We start from the raw sequence: 19,554 nt of genomic DNA, 5'->3' as shown, positions 1-19,554 counted from the left end.
CTCAGGCGTACAATATTCCACAGTACCGCCCACCAAAGGGAGTGGAGTCAATTGCTATGAAGTGTATAGGCTTGGGAAGAGACAAGATAGGTAACCCCAATGACAAGGCAAAATTATAGTCTATAAAATTAGAGGCGGACCCAGAACCAATGAACGCCTTCCCAGACCCTTTACACATGCCCAAAGAGTAATCACTGGAAACAATATTTTCTCTTTTACTACCTCTGGGAATACCTTATTCTTCTGATCATCAGGCCTGAAGGATCTCTTGGAGGGAGTAATTTTGGGGAAAAGGTGTACCCAGTGATCAGATTCTCCACAGTAGAAACAGGCACCCCATTTGGCGTCCAAGATCCCTCCTGGTCATCCCAAGTTGCATGGGTTCTTCCGGGTTACTTTCCAACTTGACTGTCAAGGGTGACGAGTCTGGTTTGACCACCACCTGTGGAAAAGTCAGAAGTTCTCGCCGTCTTTCCCTAACACGTCGATCTAGCCTGACAGCTAGGGTCATAGTCTGTTCTAAAGTGTCGGGGGTGGTATAGCAGGCCAGCATGTCCTTCAGTTCATGTGTTAGTCCAGAACATTTAATCACACAGTGTTTAGACAAGGAGAGCTGTTTCCCCATCTCACACTTGAACGATAGGGGCCCTGGGCAATTTGCCAGTTTGCCCCCTCCTAACGCTGACCCTGGTGACAGTACAAAAAATACCCCCTTATAGTGTGTCAGTACAAAAATAACTAATACCTCCTTATAATGTGTGCCAGTATAAAAAAAATACCCTCTTATAATGTGCACCAGTACAAAGAAAATGTCCCTCATAATGTGTGTCAATACAAAAAATGCCCCTTATAACGTGTGCCAGTACAAAGAAATAAACCCTTTTAGTACCCCCAGTAGAACCCATATCCTAAAATTGCCTCCCTTATAATCTGTGCTAGTCCCCAAAATTGTCCCCCTTCTGTGTGCCAGTACACAAATGCTCCATTATAATGTGTGCTCATACAAAAAATTCCCCATTTTAGTGTCCTCATAGTGTTCTCCTCCATAATGCCCCCTTAGTGTCCAACAGCATGCTGCCACATAGAAATAATAAACTCAAATACTTATCTCTATGCAGCTGTCAGGATGTGGGGCAGGACACAAGCTCTGGGCTGTCTTCTGAGGTGTATGCTGAGGTGGTATGATGATGATTCTCCTCGTTATTTCACCGCCTGGACCGGCTTCTGATAGGCTACAGGCACTAGGCCTAAAGCCTATCAGAGGGAATGACAGGGCAGGGAGACATTGTTCCCATGAGCCATCGCAGCATTCAACTGTATCACCTTCCTAAGTACAGCGATACAGTTGAAAGTAGACAGATGAGCAATTCCACAATGGACAATTGCTTGTCCCTAGATAGTGCCACCTGAGGCAGTTGCCTCACCTACCCTTTTTGGCGGTGCACCCCAGGTAACAAATAAAAGTGACAGGCTTAAGTCATTAAGAACAACACTGAGAAGCTGATTATTTCACACATCTACAGCAGGGTCAAGGTATTTGTAGATAGGGGCTACAATCAAACCACTCAATGCAGCAATAACATTTTTTTTTTATACACAAGATGAACGAATAATGTGTGACCACAGGGTCCACACTTTTACCTCTGCCTTTAACAGTTATATAGTGTCTCTATACAGGAAGTGCAAGATACATGGCTTCTGCTATCCAAGTTGCCATCCCAAGCACTAGCCACAATGGTCAGACAAGTGCTATATAAAATTAGCTCTTCCATGCCCCTGTGCTAATCTATTATTGGCTGTAAACATATACATAACACAGGTAGAGACCAGGCAAAAGTGTTACTGTACACCCCCAATCAAAAAGGATGGTGATTGAGTAAAGTGAAATTCTACCCGTTTGTTAGAGCATAGCAATTTGTCCTCCAGTACTGGATGGTTTAATCGTTTGCTTTTCAACCACTCTTGGTTTTAAGCTCTATTAGGGTTTTCCGGTTTTCAAAAACATCCTTTAAAATAATTTATGAAGGTAGCTGTAATTTTGTAATGTATTTCTTTTACCTTTATTGTTTCTATGTTCTGTTCAGGGCTGTGATCATATGACCATGTCCACGCAGCTCTTTTTTATTTCCTGTGAATTCCAAGTTTATCTTGTATTCACTGAATAGGGGATAACCTATGATTCTCCCAAAACCAAAAATGCCCTAATTAAATGTAAGTTACTTTACAAAATGTATTGGATGTTCCGTTGTACTGCAGCTTTTCAACCTCATGCAAGAACCTGTAATTACTGGGTATAAAACTTTAAAAAGAAAAATGACTGGGTTCCATAATGGGAAGGTGTTTGATTTATAGTTTTTATTAAAGTATATGCTAATATGCTAATATATAGAATTAACAATTTATGTTTGCATGAAGGAATTCTACTCATCTTTGGATGAGAAATTTAAGCTGCTTTATTGTTTCTATGGAAAGAAGAAAATTATAACACTGATACAATGGTCAGTCAGTTCTGTATTAAAATAATCCATTTATGTAGAATTATTTTTCTAAGGAACCAACAAATTCTGTACAAAAATCGTAATAGAGCCTGACAGAAAAGGGGCAAAATAATATGCTCCTATGGTAAAGTTGGTAATGGGAGGATTCTGCAAAGGACTGAAGAGCACCCCTTACCAGTTAGTGCATTTGAACTGACCTCCTTTGTGGTGCTCCTTAACCGTATAGACTCCAGTGGAGCTAACTAGACACTTATACTATTGTTCTGTCCTCCTTATGTATAAGTTGACAGGCAGCTATGTGCTATAACACATTACAGTACAAAGCTATGCAGAAAACAGACATGTGCATGAAATAGAGATTACGTAGACGTAGAGCATAGCATATACCCGTACTAGAGATGCCACATTGAGTCTGGGTTTGGAAGGTGATTTGATATGCTGCATGTCCTTCAATTGATCTTGAAAAAGAAGGTTGCTATGAGCTGAGTTGATCATGTCACCAGGGTCATAGGTAATAAAATACAGTAGCTTGCTTGGGACATACCGAAATAAATGCTGGCTAGCTAGAAACTATTTGCACAAATGGTCATTAGATGGAACTAAAGCAACATGAATACTAGCACTAGAGATGAGCAAATCGAATCAGACGAAGCGGAATTCGATCCGAATTTCTGGGAAAATTTGATTCGCAATGAATGCAAATTTCCTCGCGCGTCATGCTTACAAATCGCAATTTTTCCTAAAATGGCGGCTACATGTGTGAGGACATGGGGCAAGGAACTCTGGGAAGGCGGACTGACCCATAATGCCATGCATGCAGCCAATTAGCAGCCAGCCCTGTGATGTCACAGCCCTATAAATACGGCGGTCATCTTAGAGTCAGACATTTTCAAGTGTTCTAAGTGCAGGGACAAATGTGAGAAGGAGCTAGGGACAGCAATTGATAAAACCTGATTATGAAAAAAAAAACTGAAAAAGTGATTTATAAGTGCAGGGAAAGGATAGGGAGGAATCATTTCACAACATCTTAGTGCAGGGAGAGATGTCAGAAGTCGCTAGGGACACTGCTAGAAAAGCGATTTACAAGTGCAGGTAAAGATTATTTGGGGATCCAAATAGCCATTATACAGCTCTGTCATTCTAGCAATTTGTTCTTGGGGTACAAGTGCTATGTTGAAAAGCCTTTAGTGGCTTATACCTTTTCAAACAAGAAAAATATATACGCAGTTCACTTCTGCAGTTATATGTGTTGAAAGCGTACACAAAGAAAAAAATATACGCACTTCACTGGTGCACTTATTTGTGGCAAAAGCATTCAGTGGCCTATTTCATTAAAGAAAGAAAAAAATATACGCACTTCACTGGTTCACTTATTTGTGGCAAAAGCGTTTAGTGGCCTATTTCATTATAGAAAGAAAAACATATACACACTTCACTGGTAAACTTATTTGTGGCAAAAGCGTTCAGTGGCCTATTTCAGTACAGAAAGAAAAATATATACGCACTTCACTGGTGCATTTATTTCTGCTAAAAAATGTACTGGCCTGTTTCAGTACAAAAAGAAAAATATATTCTCAGTTCACGTCGGCAGTGGTTATATGTCTTGAAAGAGTTTAGTGGCCTATTTCAGTACAAAAAGAAAAATACATTCTCAGTTCACGTTGCCGGCGGTTATATGTCTTGAAAGCATGGCTGGGAGTCAGCAGGGTGGCAGCAGTGGGAGGTTGGGAGCAAAACGTGCCCGGGGTAGACCACCTGCTTCGCAGCAATCTACCTACCCGGGAAGTAGTGGTGCAGGGGTTCACGGAAGTAGTGACGGTAGCAGTCAGGCAGTGCAGAGGTTATATGTGTTATTTTGTATTTCAGTACAAAAAGAAAAATACATTCTCAGTTCACGTTGGTGGCGGTTATATGTCTTGAAAGCGTTTAGTGGCCTATTTCAGTACAAAAAGGAAAAATATATACGCATTTCAATTCTGCAGTTATATGTGGTGAAAGCATTCAGTGTCCTATTTCAGTACAAAAGGAAAAAAATATATGCACTTCACAGGTGCATATATTTGTGCTAAAATCGTTTACTGGCCTTTTTCAGTACAAAAAGAAAAATATATACACATTTCACTTCTGCAGTTATTATAATTTCAGTACAAAAACCAAATATATTCAGCGTTCTCTTTTGCAGTAATATTTGTGGTAAAATCTTTATTGATGTATTTTGGTAAAAAAACGAATTTTATTCAGCGTTCAGTGCTGCAGTTATATGCGGTAAAATCTTTATTGACGTATTTTGGTTGAAAAACTAAATATATTCAGCGTTCACTTTTGTAGTAATATTTGTGGTAAAATCTTTATGTACGTATTTCGGTTGAGAACCAAAATGAATTCAGTGGTCAGCACTGTGGTTATATGCGGTAAAATCTCCATGATGTCTCCATGATAAATCTGCAACCTGGGGGCTCCGTGTGTCTTCTACACACTTTTAAAATTATCCTTCAGTGGGGCGAATAGTTGCCGGATGACCAGGGCGCCAAATTTTATTCAGCGTTCAGCACTGCAGTTATATGCGGTAAAATCTTTATTGACGTATTTCGGTCGAAAAACTAATTTTATTCAGCGTTCAGCTCTGCGGTTATATGCGGTAAAATCTCCATGATAAATCTGCAGTGTGGGGGCCCCGTGTGGCTTCTACACCCTTTCAAAATTATTCTTCAGTGGGGCAAATAGATGCCGGATGACCGAGACGTTCCAAATTTTATTCAGCGTTCAACGCTGCAGTTATATGCGGTAAAATCTTTATTGACATATTTAGGTCGAAAAACAAATTTTATTCAGCGTTCAGCGCTGCAGTTATATGCGGTAAAATCTTTATTGACGTATTTCGGTCGAAAAACTAATGTTATTCAGTGTTCACTTTTGCAGAAATATTTGTGGTAAAATCTTTTGTGAAGTATTTCATTTGAAAACTAATTTTATTCAGCGTTCGGTTCTGCGGTTATATGCTGTAAAATCTTTATTGAAGTATTTTGGTCGAAATACTAATTTTATTCAGCGTTTAGTGCTGCAGTTATATGCGGTAATATCTTTAGTGTTGTATCTTGATGAACTTCGCGACTCTTCCAGGCTCAAAGCTATCTTGACGCTTTTTCTTCTCATTGTCTGTAGCTACTAGAGGCCTGTTCATGCCAGGCAGGTTCCCCCAGAAGTATCTGGGTTGATGAGCAGCCGATACTGCACTTGCATCAATCTTGATAGGATTCGTCTCCAGGTGGAGAGAAATCGTTTTTTGGAACGCTTTCTCCATTCTAACCACGTAGTTGAATAAACAGAAGACTGGCGGATTCTCTTCTGTCTTAGGCAACACTTAATTTTTATTATTACATTTATTAAATATTGGATATTAAATTGAACCAAAACTTGATTAAAATTATAAAAAAGTAAACTTACGGTAATTTCGCCAATATATCATCCCAATCTTCGAGGAAAATTCACGGACAATCAATTTGCCAAGCCCTTTGTGCCAAAGAACGTGTATTATTGAATCGTGTTTTAAGCAACACTTTATAAAGTTGAGAAATTTTAACCTTCTGTTCTGTTCTATATTCCCTATAAATGAATAGACGAAGCGGCCACTCTGTGGCGTCCTCATGCTGCTGCCACCTCCACAATCTCTCGTCATCGTGCCACTCTGTGGCCTCCTCATGCTGTGGCATCCCCTTCTGCTGCCACCTTCACACTATGTCACCTTGCCACTCTGTGGCCTCCTGATGCTGCCGCCACCTCCACACTATGTCACCTTGCCACTCTTTGGTCTCCTGATGCTGCTGCCACCTCCACACTCAGTCATTGTGCCACTCTGTGGCCTCCTCCTTATGCTGCTGCCGCCGCCACCTCCACACTCTGTAGTTGTGCCACTCTGTGGCCTTCTACTGATGCTGCTATCGCCACCTCCAGACTCTTTCATTGTGCCACTCGGTGTCCTTCTCCTGATGCTGCTACTGCTGCCGCCGCCACCTCCAGACTCTGTCATTGTGCCACTCGGTGGCTTCCTCATACTGCCGCCACCTCCAGACTCAGTCATTGTGCAACTCGGTGGCTTCCTCATACTGCTGCCTTGATCTTTCAGAGTTTTATTCACCAATATAATGCAACGTTTCGATCTGTGCGATCTTTCTCAAGCAATTCACAACTAAAATCAAATACATATACCCTACCAAATAGGTCACATGACCCAATCAATTATGTTAATGAACATTTACAAAAAATACGTACCACCCCTTTCAGTGCTCACCCCATTATGGGGATAATAAACCATCTAGTGCTTAACATCTCACTTCATATTTTATACAATAAGACCTACTTACTGCGATACCTATTGCAGACCTGGGAGGACATCTCTTAGATAGACCTGTCTCTATCCAAATGTGTATATGATTGCCATGCTTCCTCGGCATTCCTCTGTGTCCAGTGCGCTTGCGTGCCACCTCTATGACGTCAGTCTCAAGCGCCCCCGTGCGTCCGGTGTCATGGGAACCAGACGCCTCTCATCCATGCCGCCTCTAACGCGGAGCGCGCATGTGCGCCCAACGTAAGCCGCAACAGGATCTGACGTCAGGTCCCACGTCACCATATGACGCCCTGAGCGCCGACGTCATGTCAATCATATAAACAAAAGTCTTCCTGTCATTATACTTGACAGCTCATATATAATGTAAGCTGGACTTTCTATTACTTGTTACGATGTCACCACCACATACTTGTAAGCCTAATTTGTACACATCAGACCCACCATTAGGCGCAAATCAGCCCGTGATTTTAAAACATAGGAGTCAATAGAGATTCAGTGATTGTTAATATCTAATTAACAGACTAGGTGTCCACTACTCGTCCTCAACACAGGGTCTGAGTACCCTGTCTGATTCAACTGAGTTCAACCTCATAGTACAATCTCATAGGGCTCACAAACTCATTTTAATCGGGAAGACCACTCTCCAATCCAGACCACAGAGGTGGATACCACCTCAGCTCTAGAGTGGATCAGTGCCCTCCCCTACCAAGCAACAATGGTGGTCACAGTGGTGTCATGTCTCCTTCCATAATATTATGGGGTCGATAAGCACATCCCTGGAACACCCCATTCAACTCTAGAAAGGCTAAACCTCCAATCAAGAGTGGAGCCCTTCTTTTTCAATCACTACATACCTGACCTATTGGGTGGTAAGCAGACCCGTCCCCGGGTGTACCTCCTTAAACTCAACAATCTCAGGTCATCTCATTCAAAACCACCCCCTTTGTCCTGTATACTTAGACCATATGGACGCTCAGTAACAGCTATGCCACTCAAATACCCTGTTACAGGACGAGCAACAGAAACCATATTAAACAGTCTAATATTGCATAAACTGACCAAAATATTTGTTCCCCCGTGGGAGGAATGGACAAAGAAGGCCCAAACCATTGATATATTGCGGTGGCTTCCATTTTATTATTTATATTCAGTCTTTTCCCAGTCCATATCCCCAGGTCTCCTCGGCATACGCAGTTTTCTGCAGTAAAAAGAAAGAAAATAAGTGTGTGAGAAAAAATTCCTTTTTCTTAAAAAAACTTAATAAATATAAAAAGTCTCAGCCTATCAGGTTGGGTACAAACTTAATTAAAAATACAATACTTAAATAGAGTACAGTACTGAATTAACAAGTGAGGTGAAGACTTAGCTTCGTACAGCTCAGTACAGTGGACCAATCTTAAACTCCCTGTTGAGGCCAATAGGTTCGAGTGTTTGTAACTCGTAGATCCACCTCAACTTCATCCTTTTTAATAATTTTTCTCTATCACCCCCTCTTCTTTGGGGTGGAACCCCATCTATAACTCGGAAGCGTAGTTGCGAGATGTTATGTTTACATTTAAGGAAATTCTCTGGAACTGGTAGTTCAGTTTTGGAAATATCAGCCTCTTTTACACCTGAGAGGAGTTTGCGTATGTGATACTGATGTTGATTCAATCTCTTCCTAAACTCCTGGGTCGTCTCACCCACATAAAAGAGCCCACACGGGCATTGAAGTACATAAATCACATACTCCGATCTGCATGTGTAATAGTTCCTGATCTGATAGATTTTCCCTGTCCTGGGATGTGCAAAGGAGCTACCCTTTAGAATGCCATTACAATTGCAACACCCCAAGCAAGGAAAACAACCCTTTCTCTGGATTTTGGATGGACTAGGTTGTTTAGTGTCTGCACGCACTAACCTGTTGCCTACATTGCGCGGCCTTCTGTATGACATAAGGGGAGTGGTACGGAATGCCTCAATGTTTGGAAATGACTCAGTGAGAATATGCCAGCTGTTCTTAAAGATATGCAATATTTGCCTACTGAACACTGTGTAGGTTGAAACAAAGCGAACCCTCTTATTCTCTTCTCGTTGTTTCTTATTTCTCAAGAGGTCTTCCCTTTTAACTTGATTAACCCTCTGCTGATGTCTCTGCACGATGGTCCTGGGGTAACCCCTCTCATAGAATCTATTGCACATCTCCCTAAGCCTCACCTCCAATTGTTCTTCATCTGTTACTATTCTTTTCACCCTAAGTAACTGACTATAGGGCAGTGACTCTTTCATAAACCCTGGATGGTCACTCTGAAAGAGTAACATGTTGTTCCTATCCGTAGGTTTGACAAACAAATCTGTTTGAAGTTTACCCCCTATGCAATGTATGGTTGTGTCCAAAAACTGTAAACTAGTTTGTGAATAAACCGCTGTGAACTGTTGTTCCGCATGGACTGAATTGACATATTCCTGGAACTCCAATAGGCCTTCAAGAGTTCCAGTCCAGACAAAGAATATGTCATCTATATACCTCATCCAGCCACTCACCGAAGTAAAGTGGCTGGATGGGTATATAAAGCACTCCTCAAATTTATTCATATAGATGTTTGCGTAGGTTGGGGCCACATTGGACCCCATTGCGGTCCCCCGCTGTTGCACATAATAAGTATCCTCAAAGAGGAAATAGTTGCACGTTAGGACAATCTCCAACAGGGAAAGAACAAACCCCAAAATCTCTGGCTTGATCCTACCCCTGGAGAGGGTCCATTCGACTGAATCCAAACCTTTGATGTGGTCAATACTTGTATAGAGACCGACCACATCAAAGGAAACAAGATATTGTCCTTCCTCGACCTGCAATGTTTGCAATTTGTTGAGGAAGTCTGTAGTGTCTTTCACATAAGACCTAGTAGACATGGCATAGTCTCTGAGATACCTATCAAGAAAGGTGGCTGCTGGTGAAAAAATTGAGTCTATCCCAGAGACTATGGGTCGTCCAGGTGGATCGATCAAGCTTTTGTGAATTTTAGGGAGGATGTACAGTAATGGTGTCACCGGTTTGTCTACTAGTAAATATTAGTGCAATTTATCATCAATTAAATCAAAAGCGTCATCAACTAGTAATTTCAATCTCCTTTCGATAGCAAATTTGGGGTCTGCATCCAATGCTCGATATACTGCACTGTCCTCCAATTGCCGTTGTATCTCCACTACATATTTATCAGTGTCCATAATTACTGTAGCTCCTCCTTTATCAGCTTTTTTTTATTGTGATCTCCTTTCTACTACTAAGCTCTCTTAATGCTCTTTTTTCTCGATGACTCAAACTGTTATTACTGTCATACCTATTACTATTTGTCAAGGAACCATGAACCAGACGTACAACAAGAGATAAGTGGAAATTAGAAGGCTTTATTGGAAATCAAGCTGTAGCAAAAGTCCAAACGGATGGCAAAACCGAAGCAGGGTCTAGCGTAGACAGAGGTCAGGAACCAGGAGGGTAGTAAGACGAAGCCTGGATCAGGAACCAGCAGGGTAGTCAGACGAAGCCAGGATCAGGAACCAACGGGGTAGTCAGACGAAGCCAGGATCAGGAACCAACGGGGTAGTCAGACGAGGCCAGGATCAGGAACCAGAAGCAGCAGCAGTCTTGGAAGCATGTGAACACAGGAGGACCAAGCAAGGAACTGAAGCCAGAGACCTCCTATATATATGAGCTAGGCATCCAGCTCCTCCCAGTGGGAAGGAGAAGCCGCAGGGTGGGAGGCTACAAGAAACCCAGAAACCAAGATGGCCGCCAGCACATGTCAAACGAAGGAGAACAGTAAGAAGGTAAGACCATGACAGTACCTCCCCCTCAAGGGCCTCTCCTCCGTGGAGTAAGGAACGGTTTCTGAGGGAAGCGTGCGTGGAAGGCTCGGAGCAAAGCAGGAGCATGGACATCTGCGGAGGGAACCCAGGAACGCTCCTCTGGACCATAACCACGCCAATGGACCAAAAACTGCAACCGACCGCGGACCAGGCGTGAGTCCAGGATATTGCTCACCTCATATTCCTCACGATTGCCCACTTGGACCGGACGGGGCCGAGGAACCGAGGAAGTGAAACGATTACACACCAATGGCTTCAACAGGGAGACATGAAACACGTTGGAGATCCGCATGCCAGGAGGGAGCGCAAGGGCATAGGCTACCGGGTTTACCCTGCGAAGCACTCGGAAGGGACCAACAAAGCGAGGCGCCAGCTTGGGAGTGGGCACTCGAAGGTTGAGGTTGCGGGTGGACAACCATACCCGGTCTCCGACCTGGTAGGAAGGAGCGGGCGCTCGTCTGCGATCAGCCTGGAGTCTCTGGCGCTGCGCAGAGACCTCAAGGGACCTCTGGATCTGTACCCAAGAAGCACGTAGGACGGAAAGGTGATCCTCCACAGCCGGAATATCCTGGGGAGAGAATACCTCCAGTAACACGGCAGGTTGGAACCCATAATTGGCCATGAAGGGAGACGTCCCAGAGGAAGAGTTCACCGCCGTGTTCCTGGCAAACTCAGCCCAAGGCAGGAGGTCAACCCAATTGTCTTGGTGATCGGAGACATAGCAACGAAGGAATTGTTCCAAGGCCTGATTGGATCGTTCTGCGGCCCCATTGGACTGAGGGTGGTAGGCCGAGGAGAAAGAGAGATGAATCCCCAACTGGGAGCAAAAGGCGCGCCAGAACCTGGACACAAACTGACTCCCCCGATCCGACACAATCTCCTTGGGCAAACCGTGCAACCGGAAGACCTCCCTGGCGAAAATCGTGGCCAACTCTTGTGCAGAGGGTAACTTCTTGAGAGGAACACAGTGGCACATTTTGGAAAACCGATCCACAATCATGAGAATGACCGTATGGCCTCGGGATGCAGGGAGGTCCACAATGAAATCCATCCCCAGGTGTGACCATGGGCGCTCCCCGGTGGCTATGGGTTGCAAAAGGCCCAATGGAAGGTGCCGAGGGGACTTACTCTGGGCACAAACGGAGCATGCCGCTACATATGCGGCGATGTCGGAACGTAGAGAAGGCCACCAGAACAGACGTGAAACAGCCCAGGACAGCTGATTCTTTCCAGGATGCCCCGCGGCCTTGGAGTTATGGTAGGTTCGCAACAACCGAGTGCGCAACTCCTCAGGCACAAAACACCTGCCGTTGGGTCTCCCAGAGGGAGCACCAGATTGAGCCGCCAAAATCTGCTCACCCAGGGGAGAGGTCAGGCTGGTGCGAATGGCGGCCAGGATCTGATTCGGAGGTATGACCGAAGTCGGACTCGACTCCTCCCCGGACAGCTCGGAGTACTGCCGTGATAAAGCATCCGCTCTGATGTTCTTGGAACCGGGTAGGTAGGAGACCACGTAATTAAAACGTGACAAGAACAGAGCCCATCTGGCCTGACGTGGTGTCAATCTCTTGGCCTCAGAAAGGTAGGTCAGATTCTTGTGGTCCGTCAGGATGAGAACCGGAACCACCGAACCCTCGAGCAAGTGCCTCCATTCTTTAAGGGCCTGCACGATGGCCAATAACTCCCTGTCACCAATCTGATAGTTGCACTCCGCGGAAGACAGTTTCCGGGAGTAAAACCCACAAGGAAGCAGAGGACCCTCTGGTGTTCTACGCTGAGACAGGAGGGCGCCTACTCCCGTCTCAGATGCGTCCACCTCGAGGACAAAGGGCAACCCAGGGTTGGGATGCGACAGAATCGGAGCCGACACAAAGGCGGACTTTAGAGCCTCAAAAGCTCGGATGGCCTCGAGCGGCCAGACCTGGAAATTACTGCCCTTCCTGGTCAGATCCGTGAGAGGCTTGGCTAGCATAGAAAAGTCCCTGATGAACTTCCGATAATAATTGGCGAAGCCCAAAAAGCGCTGCAGGGCACGGAGACCACTGGGCTGGGGCCACTGTAAGACAGCCGAAACCTTCTCAGGATCCATGGAGAACCCCTCAGCGGAAATAATGTAACCTAAGAAGGTTACCTGGGATCGGTGAAATTCGCATTTCTCAAGCTTACCGAACAGCCTGTTCTCTCGTAACCGTTGCAACACTCGTCTGACATCCATAATGTGGGCCTCCATGGATTCAGAATATACCAAGATGTCATCCAAATAGACCACCACACACTGCTGCAACAGGTCACGGAAAACATCGTTGATGAATTCCTGGAAGACTGCGGGCGCATTGCACAACCCAAAGGGCATAACCAAGGATTCATAATGACCGGTCCTGGTGTTAAACGCGGTCTTCCACTCATCGCCCGCCTTGATCCTTACCAGGTTATATGCCGCCCTCAGGTCGAGTTTGGTAAAGACCGTGGCCCCTTTGAGGCGATCGAACAGCTCGGAAATCAAGGGTATCGGGTAAGCGTTCTTGATCGTGATGCGATTGAGACCCCTGTAATCGATGCAAGGCCTCAACTCACCGCCCTTCTTTTTCACAAAGAAAAATCCAGCCCCTGCCGGGGACGAGGATTTGCGAATGTGTCCGCGTGAGAGCGCCTCCCTCACGTACTCCTCCATGGCCTCATTCTCCGCTACCGACAGTGGATAGACTTTGCCACGAGGAGGAACGGCACCAGATTGTAACTCTATGGCACAATCGTATGGGCGGTGCGGAGGTAGGGCAACCGCGCGCACCTTATCGAATACATCCCGGTACTCTTCGTATTCAGGAGGCAACAGAGAGTCCGAGGAAGTACACAGCAACTTGACAGGCCCATGGATGCAACTAGCCCGACACTGCGGTGACCACGAGAGGATCTCGGCCGATCTCCAATCAAAAGTCGGATTATGCTTCTGGAGCCAGGGGTACCCCAAGACCACCGAGTAGTGTGGAGACGAAATCACCTGGAGACAGACCGACTCTCTGTGAACGGCACCAATGGCTATCCCCACTGGAAGGGTCTCATGAGTCACGTGTGGCGGCAGAAGGGGTCTGCCGTCTATCGCCTCAAGAGCCAGTGGGGAACCTCGAGGCTGCAGAGGAATGGAATTGGCGGCAGCGAACACATTATCAATGAACAAACCACCAGCACCAGAGTCCACCAACGCCTGGGTCGTCACCGAGCCCCCGACCCAGGAGAGGACAACAGTGATCAGTGGTTTGTCAACCCGGGAAACCGGGGACGAGGAGACTCCACCCAAGATCTGCCCCCGACAGGATCTCAGGTGCGAGCGTTTCCCGGACGGTTCGGACATGCCAACCGAAAATGCCCACCGAGACCACAGTACATGCATCGGCCCTCGCGTCTCCGGAGTACCCTCTCCCCCTCGGACAGGCGAGCAAACCCCAGCTGCATGGGTTCGCCCCCAGACAAGTCATCCCCAGGAGGCGTGGGAGGAGAGGGAGGCACGGGTGGGACAGCAAACGTAGGCGCCAATCTGTTAGAAGACCTCCGCAGGCTCTCCTTAAAGGAAGGTCTCTCCCTGAGTCTGGTATCAATCAAAATCAGGAAAGAAATAAGAGACTCGAGCTCCACTGGTAGGTCCTTAGCTGCAACCTCATCCTTCAAGGCATCCGAGAGACCATGAGAGAAAGCAGCGACCAGAGCCTCATTATTCCAGCCCACCTCTGCTGCCAGGGTACGAAACTCAATGGCGTATTCAGCTACGGATCGTGAACCCTGTCTGATGGACATAAGGAGCTTCGCAGCAGAGGCAGCACGAGCCGGCACATCGAATACCTTCCGAAGAGAAGCAACAAAACCGGAAAACTCGGCAACCACCGGATTGTTGTTCTCCCATAAAGGGCTGGCCCAGGCCAAGGCCTTGTCTGAGAGCAGCGAGATCAAGAAGCCCACCTTTGATCTCTCAGTAGGAAAGGCATGTGGCAGCAACTCGAAATAAATGCCCACCTGGTTAAGGAAACCTCGGCACTGAGTTGGCTCTCCCCCAAAGCGCTGTGGAAGGGGGGCAGAACCGGTCATACCCCGAGACACCGCAGGCGCAGCAACAGGTGTCGGGGTAGACTCTGGCGCAACAACCGGAGCGGCAGTAGGAGCGGGCCCAGGAGCGACAACCGACCCATCGGCAACGGAAGCGAAATGAGCCGTGCGTTCAAGCAGGGTTTGCAACGCCACAGCGAACCGACCCAACAGGTGATCCTGCTGATCAAGTCTGGCAACCAGCGTAGGTAGCGAGGATGGCCCTGTACCGTCAGAATTCATGGCTTGGTCCTAATGTCAAGGAACCATGAACCAGACGTACAACAAGAGATAAGTGGAAATAAGAAGGCTTTATTGGAAATCAAGCTGTAGCAAAAGTCCAAACGGATGGCAAAACCGAAGCAGGGTCTAGCGTAGACAGAGGTCAGGAACCAGGAGGGTAGTAAGACGAAGCCTGGATCAGGAACCAGCAGGGTAGTCAGACGAAGCCAGGATCAGGAACCAACGGGGTAGTCAGACGAAGCCAGGATCAGGAACCAACGGGGTAGTCAGACGAGGCCAGGATCAGGAACCAGAAGCAGCAGCAGTTTTGGAAGCATGTGAACACAGGAGGACCAAGCAAGGAACTGAAGCCAGAGACCTCCTATATATATGAGCTAGGCATCCAGCTCCTCCCAGTGGGAAGGAGAAGCCGCAGGGTGGGAGGCTACAAGAAACCCAGAAACCAAGATGGCCGCCAGCACATGTCAAACGAAGGAGAACAGTAAGAAGGTAAGACCATGATACTATTGGTTTTAATTCTTTCTATGCCTTTTCTAACTAGGTCTATGTATGTGTTCACTGCATCTTTCATGACAGGGGGTTGGAAATCACTATGTAAATGTAAACCCATCTCCCTCAGACACAACATATCTGTACTCGCAATGCTCTGTTCAATCATAGTAGTCGTCGTCTTAGGGGTTTCTCCAAAGAAAACTTGTAATTTGATGCGCCTAAAAAACTTTTGTAGATCTATTTAATAATTAAACCAATCAACATTGGAAACCGGACAAAACAATAACCCTTTTTTCAGCAATGAAATTTCATCACTGGATAACTCAACAGATTATATATTTACCACTAGAGTCTTTTCTTTTCTTAGTTCATCTGTTGTTTCTGAGTTGTCTGTCCATGTTTGTGGTCCAATGGTGGTTTCTTTGAGCGGGTCTCTCTCGGCACATCGCTTCCTCCGCCTGTGGTGCTTACGCCCCCCTCTTCTTGTCTGTTTTTGGCGCCTTGCGTCATTCTTTGCTCTAAAAAACGCTGATCTTCACTTATTTCCCCAGAGGATTCAGTGTCCGTATTACGGTTTTTCCTTGTCTGCCGCCTCATCGGTCTTTGTCGCCTCTGCACATTTCTTCTTTGACCCCCTTCAGTGGGATTCTTTTTATATACTTCGCCTTTCGTGTAATCTTCCTGATCACGGAACCATTTCTGTCTCTTTGAGGTTTCTATATTGGTCCTGTATACCTGAAGATCCTTATCCGTCTGTTCTGTCATCATCATATGATCTTGTGATGTCATCATAGATTTTAACTGTAATTCCAATCCTTCTATCCTTTTCTTATTCTCCATTAATTCTTTTTGTAGATACTCCATGTTTAGGAGCATTATGTCCATTGAATAGCGGTCGGAAATTTGTGTAAACTTCATACAGAATTCCACATTTTTTGGTAGCAGGATTGGCCTCAGATGTGTTCTCAGCCCTCGTGGGATCCGCTCTGCAACATAATACTCCTTCATAGTAGACAGATGTAGTTCATAATTCATGCATTGTTTCAATTCTGACTCACATTTTCTTTTAATCAGATCCTTAGTTGGTTTGTTTAAAAATGAGCCATCTCCCACCGCGCTGTCCAAAATCCGCGTCACCTCCTCACTTGAAAAAACTGATTTACTTGGTGAATCCATTGCTGGCTACCACTTGAAACCACAGACAATATATTAATTCATTTGTGGTACCGTGTGCACGCTACCAGACTGGTCATAGCAAAAAAGGAAAAATTGTAGCAGCACAACAAAAAAAATTATGTTTACAGTTCCTTACTGTGGTGGTGCCCGCTGTGTCGGAAGCCAGTATTAAACTTCCCCAACTTCAGATGCAATAAAAAAAAAACTGCAGCACTCTCCAGCCTTGATCTTTCAGAGTTTTATTCACCAATATAATGCAACGTTTCGATCTGTGTGATACATGACAAAGGGGGTGGTTTTGAATGAGATGACCTGAGATTGTTGGGTTTAAGGAGGTACACCCGGGGACGGGTCTGCTTACCACCCAATAGGTCAGTTATGTAGTGATTGAAAAAGAAGGGCTCCACTCTTGATTGGAGGTTTAGCCTTTCTAGAGTTGAATGGGGTGTTCCAGGGATGTGCTTGTCGACCCCATAATATTATGGAAGGAGACATGACACCACTGTGACCACCATTGTTGCTTGGTAGGGGAGGGCACTGATCCACTCTGGAGCTGAGGTGGTATCCACCTCTGTGGTCTAGATTGGAGAGTGGTCTTCCCGATTAAAATGAGTTTGTGAGCCCTATGAGATTGTACTATGAGGTTGAACTCAGCTTGACACAGCGGGCACCACCACAGTAAGGAACTGTAAAATTGTGCTGCTACAATTTTTCCTTTTTTCCTCATACTGCTGCCACCTCCACACTCGGTCATTGTGTCACCCTGTGGCCTCCTCCTGATGCTGCTGCCGCCGCCACTCCACACTCTGTCATTGTGCCAATATTCTTTGGCCTCCTATTGATGCTGCTACTGCCGCCACCTCCAGATTCTGTCATTGTGCCACTCGGTGGCCTTCTCCTGATGCTGCTACTGCTGCCGCCGCCACCTCCGGACTCTGTCCTGATGCTGCTGCCACCTCCACACTGTGATTGTGCCACTCTGTGGTCTCCTCATGCTGCCACCACCTCCAGACTCTGTCATTGTGCCACTATGTGGCCTCCTGATGCTGTTGCAATCTCCAAACCCTGTTCTCCTATTGATGCTGCTACTGCGGCCACCTCCAGACTCTGTTATTGTGCCACTCGGTTGCCTTCTCCTAATGCTGCTACTGCTGCCGCAGCCACCTCCAGACTCTGTCATTGTGCCACTCGGTGGCTTCCTCATACTTCTGCCACCTCCACAGTCTGTCACTATGAACTCGGTGGCCTCCTCATACTGCTGACACCTTCACACTCTGTCATTGTGCCACTCTGTGGCCTCCTCATACTGCTGCAAACTCTAGACTCTGTCATTCTCCTGATACTGCTACTGCTGCTGCTGCCACCTCCAGACTCTGTCATTGTGCCACTCGGTGGCTTCCTCATACTTCTGCCACCTCCACAGTCTGTCACTATGAACTCGGTGGCCTCCTCATACTGCTGACACCTTCACACTCTGTCATTGTGCCACTCTGTGGCCTCCTACTGATGCTGCTGCTGCCGCCACCTTCAGACTCTGTCATTGTGCCACTCGGTGGCTTCCTCTTACTGCTGCCACCTCCACACTCTGTCATTGTGCCACTCGGTGGACTTCTTCTGATGCTGCTACTGCTGCCGCCACCACCTCCGGACTCTGTCTTTGTGCCACTATGTGGCCTCCTAATGCTGTCGCAACCTCCAGACCCTGTCATTGGGCCACTCTGTGGTCTCCTCATGCTGTTCCCACGCTCCCCACTTCATGACTGGGCCACTATTTTGCCTTTCGTCCTGGCTGACATCATCATTTGTTTGACCCTTCTTCTGATCTGTCAGAAGGAATAAAAAATAAGATGCACAACGGATCCTGTCTGTGTAGCAGCTGTAAGGCCTGTATGGTCCAATCAGATTTGGCTTATGATTTGGTAGCCAAAAGCAGAAGTGGGTACAAAACACAGAAAACATGTAAATATTCCATTCACATGTAATCTCTGTTTTAGATCCACTCCTGTTTTTTTTTTGGCATTAGCAATACTGATGGATTATTGAGCAAATGCCGACCAAGTAAAGGCGTATGCTGTACAGCAAGCATGTCAAACTCAAAGGCTAACATGGGCCAAAAAAACAAAATGTAAGTTTATGTGGGCCGCATCAAAAAATAATAATTTTTTTTTACAATATAATGCAGACGGATCCGTTCTGAACGGATCCACCGTCTGCATTATATGAGCGGATCTGTCTCAGACGGATCTGCTCTGAACGCAAGTGTGAAAGTAGCCTTAGGGACGAGAACCTGGGATCTTTCATCCCTTGTCCTATTCAGCTCTATCAGGGTGAATAGGACTTCACACTGTCCCTGCTGCTCTGTGCCTTGTGCACACAGCATCAGGGATGTTACCATGGCAACCAGAGCTTCTGTAGCGTCCTGGCTGCCATGGTAACTGATCGGAGCCCCAGGCTTACACAGCTGGGGCTCCGATCAGAAGCTGCCACTGCACCACCAATGAGGGGGTGGGAGAGGTCCCTGTGGCCACTGCCACCAATGATTTTAATACTGGGGGGGTTGAGAGGGGCTGGCGCACCGTGCCACCAATGATTTTAATGGGACGCACACTGCACCACCAATGATAAATTACCCCTTTATACAGGAGGCTGGTACTGGCAGATCAGCAGTTAACCCCTCAGGTGCGGCACCTAAGGGGTTAACTGCCTCTGATCGCAGCTCCCTGTCAGCAGCAGGGTGCCGGCAATGCGATTCTGCTGCCGGCACCCGCCTCCTGTATTGTGTTAAAGACTGACTTTCACTATCAGGCCACACAGAGCGGCGCCCAGCGATGTCTCAGCACTCACCATTAGTCCTGGGCGCCGCTCCGTTCGCCTGCAGTG

The sequence above is a fragment of the Bufo gargarizans genome, chromosome 1 (assembly GCF_014858855.1).
Source record: "Bufo gargarizans isolate SCDJY-AF-19 chromosome 1, ASM1485885v1, whole genome shotgun sequence".
In the NCBI taxonomy this organism is placed as follows: Eukaryota; Metazoa; Chordata; class Amphibia; order Anura; family Bufonidae; genus Bufo; species Bufo gargarizans.
This window is presented reverse-complemented; position numbering follows the sequence as displayed.